Consider the following 11,365-nt stretch of genomic DNA (forward strand, 5'->3'; position numbering starts at 1 on the left):
GAAACTGACTTTCTCTTGTCAAGCATAGTCATGTGAAATAAACATCCTCAAGGGGAACTGGGCATCCGGATTTCTAACTATATGGCAGCCCTTTTCATGCAAGCCTGTCAGAGGAAGTTTACTGGGGAGCTGGTTTATCTGTAGAACCAGTTTCTATAGCATGAAAGTTTTCATCCATTATCTGGATGATGGTGAAAAAAACAGATAAAAAAGGGAGATCATAGGACACAGAAGTTAATAAGATGGTGAGGAAGGAAAAATCAGGTTTAGGTTTAGAAAATACGGAGACATTTGTTTCTCGTGTACATTTAAAGGTGTGAAGCAAGAACAGATTTATTCCATTTGGGCATCCTGAAGAACAACTGGAAATGTGAGCTTTGGCAATAAGTTTATGTATAGACACAACAACAACAAATTATTAACCTTGGGTAGGAAACAGGCATCTGTGAACTGGAAAGGCTTTTATCAAACCAGAAATACCTTTCAATTTTTACTGCCTGGAAGGTGTTCTCACAGAGGTCCTGCCTTTCTTGTGGCTGAACATCCAGTTCTGCTTCATTACTCTATATTGTGAAATACCTAGCTGGAAACTTAACCAGCTTTTAAATTGCTTAGGAACATAAACAGATGTAGATTTTGTGAACAGTTATGCCTGAGAAAGGTGTATTGCCTATTTATGGCTTGGACATAAATGCCCATCACAGCCCCTCTACTAGAGGTGACTGGTTGATTTTGACATGAGTGAGCCAGAGAGAGGCCACATAAGAAGGTGCCCTGTCAGATCTGGGAGGTTACTGACCTCACCAAGAAGTGTGATTGTAGTCTTGTACTGGCAGGCAAGTGAGGAGGGGCTTTGAGTGTAATCTCTTCCATTTTCACCACTATATCCAGAAAAAGTTGTCTACTCATAACAGTATGTGTAAGGTGGTGCAAACGCACTGTACATGAAGACACATGAAGTTGGCGAACTCAGATTTTGCTTTCTTTAACCACTCTGCTGCGTGGAAATTTCTGAATATCCATCGATAACTTTTAAGGGCAACTTTACAGAATAGGAATTATTTCTTCTAGTGCTGCATTGAAGGACACACCAATAAAGCTACACACAAGTCTGTAAAAGATTGTCCTTAGCCAACTTTCTCTAGGTAGAGTATTTTTCTTAGCCTTCTATCACTCTCAGCTGTTGTACTCCAATTTCTTAGCTATGTCTAGCAGTCCCCTTTAGGCCTTAGTTGCTGCCTGATAGTCTAAAAGCACCTTTTGTAAATAAATGACCAAAACCAGGGGAACCCTGGTTCACTACCTCCTTCACTACAGCCAAAGGCAATACTTCATTTATCAGTGACAACAAGATGAAGTGGGAGAAAAAAGGCTTTTTGGAAGAAGGGACTTATCCAGAGGACTTCAGGTGCTATTCTGCAAGATGACAAAAATCTGCTTTCACATCTAAGTTGATCAAATGACAGGAATGATGGGAACTTGAAGTGATATTTTCCTATGGTGTTGGAGGGCTGATTTTAAGGGCTAAAAGGGATCCATTGCAGACAGATTAGCAAGACAGACTTCTTCATTTTAAAAGATCTTTTAAAATGAAAAGCAGCTTGAAAAATGCATTTTTAGTCAGCATCCGTTTACTTCACATGAGGTGCTGGGCAACGGGTTAATTGATGTATCAAATAATGTAATTTCTGAACACACCCAGGCAAGGACTTTGGCCTAGATAAAATCAGCCTGTCTATCCTATCTTGATTTTGTCTGTGGTTCCACCCCTCAAAGATTAAAAACTTAGAGTAACTCATTGCTTTGAAGTGCCTTATGTTTAAAAGTAGCCCAGTGGTGAATTTGTATCTTTACATCTTTATGACACAAGTTCAGAAACTTAATACAAAAGGACTCAAGATTCATTGAAGACTGGAAGTAAATTAAAACACAAATAATAACCAACTAAGGGGAAAAAAAATGCTTTTTTAATATCAAGTATTCCAAATACACTAACAAATGTTCTTGCAGCCTACCTCAGGACTTGCCGTGCACTAAATCAAACTTGGAATACAAAATTAGGGACATTAAAAATAGAGCCAATATTAACACTTGGATTGAGCTATGGTTCTGAAATCATCAGTAATAATTCCAAAGTAAATTTACAGAATTTATGAACAGTCTGTCCTACACCTAGCAGTACGTGAGACATGATGAAGGCAGAAAACTTTCTGTAGTTACAGGTGGAGAAAGAACAGTTGCAGCTAGCATCAATCTCACTGCCTCTGATTTCCCCGAGTCATGGAGGCAGGGACAGCATTTGGCACAAACCTGAACCAGGACCATAATCATGTCTCTGCTTTCTGTAGGGGGTATCTCCAGGAAGATACTTAGCTGATCTCCTTTATGCATGTGTTATATAGGTATAAATGGCAATGTAGAGATGTTTTGGAAATTTAAAATTATCCTAGTATGCATACAGATTAAATATTTGATGTACAGAATAATTTCTGAATTGAAATGGGAAGATAGGGCTTGCTTTTTAAAAAGGCACAAGATTGTTGCATAGTACGTATATATTAAACTGATTCTGGATCTCTACAGACAGTTTGGGATCAGTGAAATAATTCTGCCTCACTTTCAAGAGTGTCTACACCTAAATACTCTTAAATGAACAATTTTCACATCAGGATCACAATCCTTTGTTGGCCAAGGTTGCATGTTTTAGCTTCTATGTAAAAAAGCCAGATCTTGTTATTTGGAATACTCCATGGAGATTTTGAGAAGTGTTGGTCTCCAAAATAGCTAAGACTAGATAGTTAGGAGATAATGAAAATGTACTGGAAGCTAGGACCAAACTGCCTGTCAGTGAGAACCCTAAACTTGTTTTGTTTTGCATCTGATTCAAAACAATCCACAGTAACAATTCACATGCAGTTGGCTACAGAGTAAAGAAGATGATCAGTCTCTGTTAGCTTTGGACAAGGTCTGATTGGACCTATTGTATTGATGACAGATCTGGTCTAATACTTCAGATTCTATTTTGGTTTTAAAAAATAGTACTCTCCTGTAAGAAAAATTAATCTTATCAAAAATACAGCATTGAAATTATCTACTAAGAAATAGCAACTAAATACATTGGGGTTATAGACTATAACATCTAAAATTGAAAAACCAAGTAAATTCTCAAAATATATGAAAATGTACTCAAAGTTGAATTAAGGAAATGTTGTTGCTATTACCAACCTAATGACTGTTGCTGGTAATCTTAGAGGAAATACAGAAAAAAATGTATTGAAAATAAATGTAATATAATATCTTAATCATAACTATATGAATGTTTTAGAGAAACAAAGAAGGAAAGAATCTGGGCAGATTAGATGCCCTAAATGCATACTTTAGACTTTTTTAAATGCCTAAATTAAACTCTGAGCTTCTTGTGTATATAAGGCATCTTAGGAACAATACAGTAACCCTTCAATTTATTTAAAGGCAGTTCTGGATACGTGCTATCATTCATGACAACATGTTTATTACCAGGTAATATAAGCATAATACCTGGATAAAAACCTGGATAATTACTAATTACTTTGCTTAAGTACAGCCTACTATTTTTCAATGCTGCTTGTCTATAAAAAACCCAATAATTTTGAGCTACATGACAAGTTCTAAGAGATTAAAAAGAGCATATTTTTGAAAGATTTTGTTTAAAAGTAATTTAAATCATTGCATGATTTATTCAAATATATTCCATATATGGATTTTGTACACTTATTATTATAATTTTGGGGAGAATACAGTATATTCCACATACTACATTGATGAATCTCATTATGTATGAAATTCAACTCTTTGAAATATGGGGTGGAAATTTATGTCTTTATAATTTGAATAAACAATAAAATGATGTTAAAAAAAATATGTTCAAATAAAGTAGACGGGTGGAGCCAAATCTGTAAACATTGACAAGTCAATAAGGGAGTTGCCTTGTTGCTAAAGCATGACTTTTCCTTATAAAGATTATGCCACAGAAATTGTAGCTGTTATGATACAGCCTTCATTACACAATATCTTTTCACCCTCTAAGGTAAATTTTTTAATTTCATTTCCTTTATAGAAACATGCACTTTAACCAACAAGAGAATTAACAAGACTATTGCAAAGTATTGGGTACTCAAGGGTGCTAAAATTTCATTGCTGAAGAGAGTCGAATTTCATTGGTAGGAAATCATAAACATCTCATGGGTTGGGCCAGTCTTTTAAAAGTCTAATATTTGAAGGAGAGAGTTGAAATTTGATTCCTGAACAGTGTGGTTGTGTGCGGCTTTATAGTGAAGATCATGAGCTGAGAGGTAAGGGTGTTAAAAGATGTGGCTTTATTACAAGATTTATGGACATGGTTCCTCAAAGACACAAAATGTTATTAATGACAAAAGAAAATGTATAAGAACTCAGCATCCTACAGTATCAGACTTATAGGGCCAAATTCTGATTTCCTCTTTACTTCCAAGGTAACCTACTGGTGAATTTCAGAAGAGAATATTACACTGCAGTCAGTTTGCAAGTAGATATTCTTTCAACAGAAATGCATAAAACCATCTCAATGGGTAACCGCATTCAAAAGAAAGTGGTGCCATTTTTGTCCTTGATAAGCTTATATGCCCTGTCACCTCCCCCACTGGCTGACATCAAGCCCCAAGGATCTCATAGAATATCTATGATAGAGAATTAGTGTTATTCTTACATTTTTTTGCACACCTTTCATTAAAAGCTCATTCTACAAGAGAGCTTCACTGACTGGTGGCCTTGAACTGAATCTAATACATCTAGTACATAATCTACATTCTAGTGCTTCAGTGTCATGCTGTCGGCTGCTGCAGTGCCAGAAATAGTAGGACAGTACCCATGCACCATAGTACTATTTCTCTCTTGTTTTTATTTGCTTATACCCTTTTTAGGCATTATGTAATTCCCTGCAATGAGTCAGATCCAGCCATAGGAATTGGGAACGAAAAGTTAAATGATGTGCTGATGTTGAAGGTAAAAGTTAGCATCACAATACATGTACCTGAGTACCTGAGAATGCTTTACTGTAGGTTCTTGAGATGCCAAAGAAAAATGAAGTCATAAATTAAAGTTGAAGATCTAAGCTTTTAGCATATGCTGTTCAGGCCTCCCAAAATCTCTCCATAGCTTCTCAAGCAGCTAATCCTGCTGTAGCCAATGTTGCTGTGGTTTTCCTATTATTAATATGTTAAACAGGTAATCTAAAGCTAGTTTTTGAGTCCTAAAATTGTCACAGTTATACTTTTGTTTGCAGTAGAGGGATACCCAAAGCTTCTGATCTTGATTCCAGGGCTGACTGGCTCTATCACCTGAGAAAGTCTCAGTGCTTTCTTTCACAACATCACTGAGGACAATGGGGTTTGCTGTCATTAGTGATCCACTTTAGATCTAAATAGTAAGTTACTATTATTTGTATTGGTCTGGAACTTCCTAAAATTTTCTAAATGAGTATTGTTTAAGAAGCATATGCCAAAACTTCCATAGAAGAAAGCTGCTTTTATTTTAGAAAATGTGAACTGTAATGCAGGGACTTAACTAAAAACACATTACAGAGAAGCAGAGAAGATTTTAGGAAACAGATTTCTTAACTGAGAGCCTTTAGTCCCAGGTTGTAATCTCTAGAGACATTTCTTTCTGGTGTTTGGAGCTCAGTGCTGTTTTCTAAATAACAGTAGTCAATATAAATCCCAGAATAAATAATATACTTAAATATGTTTTCCAGAATCATGTGAACTGTGTTATACAAACGAAGGCCTATCCCTGCCATAAGAGAAGGGTACTCTGTTTTTTGTCAGTGAAATACTGCCATAGGTGAATGTTTCTAACTCCAGAGGAAGGCAGGAGGGACTAAGCACTGACATTCTGGACCACAATCTGACCAACTCTTTATTATCATTTTAGTACAAGCAAGCAGCCTTCTAATCATAATTAGCTAATGACCTGAGAGAAATAAAATGAGCTTTAATGTAAAAAAAAACCAAACCTACCAAAGTCCAAAACCCCAACAACAAACGGTAAATATCAAATACTTCTGTACAAAGCCTGGATAAATGCTTTAATACTTATTTAATTGATAATGAGATTAAAAGGAATACATAAGAACTTACCTGAACAAGCTGGACAGATGCTGCATCCAGAATAGTCTGAAATCTTCTGTATTTTTCCCCAATACTTATTGTTTAGGTCATCATAGCTGTAAACATCATGTTAAACATTCAGGACTTGCTTGGACTTCTGTTTCTTGGTTTTTCTGTCTTTTCTTCTGTTTTTTCTTTCTTTCTCTCTCTCTCTTTCTTCCTTTCTCTCTTTCTACTGCTTTGTTTATATCTCGTAACTAAGCACTTCGTGGTCTGGCAAGTGGCTAAGCAAGTAAACAGTAAGGTTCCCTCTCTTGCTTGCAAGCCAAGCGTAGCACCTCCTGGTTTGAAGTTGAGGGCAGCGTCATGTCTGCTGAGGCTGTTTACAGTCCTTCCTTTCCTCTTTTTCTCTCTTTTTTTTTTCTTTTCTTTTTTTTAATAGTTCACCCACCAGGTAATAAGAGCCAGCTTTTAGGAAGAGGCTCAATATAAATCTCTAGGTCCGTCGACATATAAGAACTCAATTGGATTACCTGACGCACACGGGAGCATTAGATCTAAAGCCCTGTAGACTGATGTCACTTTCAGCCTCCTGCCAATCCAGAGAGAAGCAGTACACCAAAGCAGAGATTGATGGTCTAACGGGGTGAGTGTGTCTTTTATGAGCAGCAAAATCCTTCAGACTCAATAAACAATTCAGATAAGATTTTGATGGGTCTGGCAGAAAAAACAACTGAAAGAATGGTATTTAATTGTTTTCTTAATATTGCTCAATCTGAAAAATTCTCAATAATTATTGCAGGGTGCAGCTGTGCTCAGAGCAGGGCAAAGGGAGCTTGTGGGATGCTGCAGGGCAACTATCAGCTGGGCATAAGAAAGTGAAGGAAAAAAACACCTTAGCAAAACAAAAGAAAGTTCTATTGGACTTACCCAGTAAGCTCTTCACGTTAATTGTTCCTCCATTATTCCCAGCTTTGTTTCTCTTGGCATTCTGTTTTGTCCCGTCCATCTTCAAAACAGCTTTCTTCTGGTTTGAGCTAAATAGAAGTCCTTCTGCCTCCAAAAATCCTGAAGTCATTCATTTGGCTCAAAGTGTTAAAAAAAAAAAAAACAAAACAAAAACAAAAACAAGCAAACAAAAAAAAACCACAAAAACAAAAACAACACCAAAAAAAAACCCACACCAGAAGAAATTATCAAAATGTATGTTACATATTGCAATGCCGAATATCCACTTTTATGATAATGTTAGAATTCACACAGAGAAGACAGCATTTTATTTTTAAAGAAGACCCTCAAAAATTGGATGACAAAACAGAAAATATGGTATCATACAGAAAGTCCAAAAGTTAAAACGAGAAAATATTCATATCAGGCACTTTTTTTTTTTTTTTTTTTTTTGCTGTACATGTCTGTGGTAGGAACAAATCAAGATTATTTTGCCATCAGAAGCTGAAATCATCATTACCCTAGATCTGATTTATTAGCTAACATTCAGCCATGTCTTTGTCTTGCTTTTCCTTGGACTCTAAGGCTGTCTCCAGTCCTGATTCTTCTCCTCTGTAAGTGTGTTTCTGGGGAGTAGTTGGAGGATCCCTCACTTTCTCCTTCCAGCTTTGTATAAGCATTCCACAAAGCTACATTTTTTTACTCTTTCTTCCTATATGTTGTCTCTGAGCTATGCAATTTACAAATCCAGTTTCAGCTACAAGCTTTATGCCAATGCCTCACTGATGTCTCCAATGTAGATTTCTCTGTTCATGTCCAAGTGAAAACCTTGGATTGTCTACCTCTGCCTAAATTCATGCAACTAGTCATTTAAGTTCAACATGGACAAACCAAGTTCTTTTACTTCCATATTTCTCACTCCTTTTTCCTTTCTTAGTAACTGTGAATTATGCCACTGTTATCCCTAGCCAATACCCTGGGATTCATGTTCAGCTTGATATTCTTCCTAGGTCAACCCTTCCACTTCATCTGGATCTTGACATGTGCTTTTGAATAGAATCTACAAGTTGTGGTCTTCTTTATCTGTCTTAAGACAAAATTTATTCAGGCTTTCATCACCTCAATTGCTGCAAATCCCTTTCTCCTGACACTGACAAATGCATTATCACCTTACACAAAATGTCACTGAAAACATCCATTTTGCTGTAGTCTCACACTGGGCATATCACCTGTCTTTTTGTGTCCCTTCCTTGGTCCCTTTTTCTTTATAGCAGCAAAATAAATCTATTTTTTTCTAAATTTGGTCTTGGGCCAGAAGTCATAAACCTGATCTGAAGGGCAGTCTGCCAGGAATGCAGGCAGGAATAAAACTAGGTAGAAAAGTCCCACATCTGAAGCATTTCAAACAGAACACTTTGGAATCAGCAAAACAACATCTACTGATAAATCTTAGCAACTGTGCAGTAAAGACACTTTGTTGATCCTTTTGCTGTGATCACTGGGAGTGATATTGCCTTTTTTTTTTTTTTTTTTTTTTGGTTAATGGATCCAAATACCAACAGATCTGCAAAAGGCTGTTGACGATGAAAAGAAACTGAGCATTGATGCAGCCCTGGGTATGTTCAGCCTGATTGTCCACTACAGACATACTAGCAGGAGAAAATCTCCCCAGAATTTTGTGGCTCTTCCTTCCCCAGATAGTGAGTGGGAAGGAGAGATGAAGTTATTTATAGTGGTGCATTTGTAGCAACCAATTTTTGTAGTAAGATTTGATTTAAGAGGATGTGTGTATAATGCTGTTTGTGGAGTTAATAGGGTATGTGGCTAGTTGAATCATTTTTCTAGAAATAATGTGTTGTGTGAATATGCTCCTATTAGATCAGGTAGAAATGCTGATTTCATTAATCAATGTTCCTAAATACTTTATGCCCATTGCTTTAAGAAAAGACTCTGTCATTCTTGTCATGAAAACATGGGCTCAATGCAAACCTGTGGTAGTTCTGTTGGTGTAAGCAACAATTCCAGGTTTGTGAAATCAAATTCTCACCCACGGTTCCTCCTCTATTCTAAATAGTTATTGAAAACAGCCATGTTAGAAAATTACTCACAGCATACTGGTCTGAACCAAAGTGGCATTTCAGACTCATAAAATCAAGATGGACAGTAGAAGAGGTTCAGTTGCATTCATTCAATTCACCTGTTGAATCCTTTACTGTATATAATTGTGGCAATGTTTATGTAACTAGATCACTATGAAAGAAGGTTAACAAGATGAAAGACTATTTATCCCAGTGAAGGAACTGCTGGATGGAGGCTTAGTATCTCACTTATGCTCCGTCCAGCTTTCTGAGAACTGGCCAGGGTTAGAATCCAATTATTCTCTGACATTAATGCCTCTTCATCCCACAGAAGCTGAAGTGTGGGAAGCTCTTAAAGTTTACATAAAGGTGAGGATTATTATTTACTTTTCAGCTGATGGCGGTACAAGAAGGCTATCAAAACTACAACTACAGGTCAGGCATAATGTTTCTATTAAACAGAGAAGACTAGTAGTGCTTCTGTTAAGTTTTAACTGGTTTTAGTTCAGAGTCCCATAAATTGGATCATAAACTGCTTGAGCTGTCAGAGCTAAATGAAGATCACTTGAGCTTTCAGGAAAATCAGGGAGACTCTCTTTGTGTTATAAGCCTGCCCAAGTCATAAAACACGATATAACTGTTTCATCTGATAGTGAACGTCCATGCAGCATTCCTATGCTCTGTATACACACAAATTAAAGTTTTATTTCCATGTGGTCTCTAAGCAGATTGGAATTGGTCCAGTCATCTATAATTAGCTTAACAATGTAATATAGGGATGTGAGTCTCTGTTCTTGTTCTGTTCTTTGCAGTCAGGGTTATTTAGCAGCATCATCTTCATGAGAACTAGGTCTGATTTGTGTAGCCCTGATCTCAGTTGTGAAGCAAAAGAGGGTGGTATGTGAGCAAGACACAAAGAAAGGATCAATGTCAGGAAATGAATTTCAAATAAATAGCAGAACAAACACATCTGAAGAGCCTGTTTCCTGCTAAGAAATCATTCCTAAGTTATTAAGAAAAACCCTACTAAACTGAGAGTGGAGGTGGTTTTGAATTTGCCTTTTAGTTTGTGTTTGAAGTGGGCAGGAAAGCAGGATAACTGCCACTGGTGGCAGTAACTAGTTTTCCTGAAGAGTAATAGTTGGCAAAGGCTGGATCACACCCCTGAGAATTTCTGAATCTTTAGGAAGTTTTATGAATGGATAAGAACCAGTTTAAATATCACTTTTAAAACAATCTGTTTAATTTGCTTTTGTTTCTTTCACTGCTTTTGAGATGTGATGTGAGATGGTAAAACATGATTGGACAAGTAGCTCATGTTTGTGATACCTGATTGCAGTTCTGCTGATCCCATAAGTAATTCAGTGAGAGGCAGTATTCCTATGATACATCCTTCCTATGATGCATCTTTCTAGGATACAAGAAGAGAGGGCGTGAAAGAAGTCATGATACAGAGTACAAACTGGCACTATTTAATGGTCAAATGCGCACAGGCTGTAATGTAGTCACCCTCTAAATAAGAGCTGCAAATTCAGATCATTAATCTGAGGGAAAAAAAAGAGAAAGTTCCTTAAAGGTTTCTGGAATATGGTTATGTAATTTCATACACCCCATGCATAGTTTCATTAAATAGCCATTTTACCCAACAATAATATGGATGTTAGTTATAAGGAAAAAAAAAAAAATCTCTTCTCTCTCTTGGAAAAGAGATATTAGATCTAGTTTGCTTTTGGCCACCACAATGAAATCTGCATGAGTTCAGATATACTTATGTATATCAGATTATTACTTATGGAGTGAAAATAATTTTTCTCTACAACAGCTGAAATGATAAAAACATATCTTTATTTCAGAATCCTAAAATGAGTGTATGTAAGTGGTCACAGGATAGTATTTCACAAGATAGAGATGTGCGCAGACACCAAACTAGCTCAAAGAGGTACAGTTTCACCCAAGGGCAATCACTTGCTATTGCAGTTATCCTTATCCTGCCTGGTGCAAGTTCAGGGCTGAGGAACACTGAATGGCGGTGGAAGAGAACGTAACTGAAAGTTTGCCTCCAGTATCCCGAGCTCAGTGTCAGAGTCATTAGTGGGGTGGTTTAGTGTAAGGTCACCAAATTTTAGCCAGGTTCGAATGGTCCCATGTTGCAGAAACCATGACCAGAGGGGCTTTTCCAACTATGATCACCTTATAATGGCAAGGGAGAAACACATG

The sequence above is a fragment of the Eurypyga helias genome, unplaced genomic scaffold (genome assembly GCF_000690775.1).
Source record: "Eurypyga helias isolate BGI_N326 unplaced genomic scaffold, ASM69077v1 scaffold6720, whole genome shotgun sequence".
NCBI lineage: Eukaryota > Metazoa > Chordata > Aves > Eurypygiformes > Eurypygidae > Eurypyga > Eurypyga helias.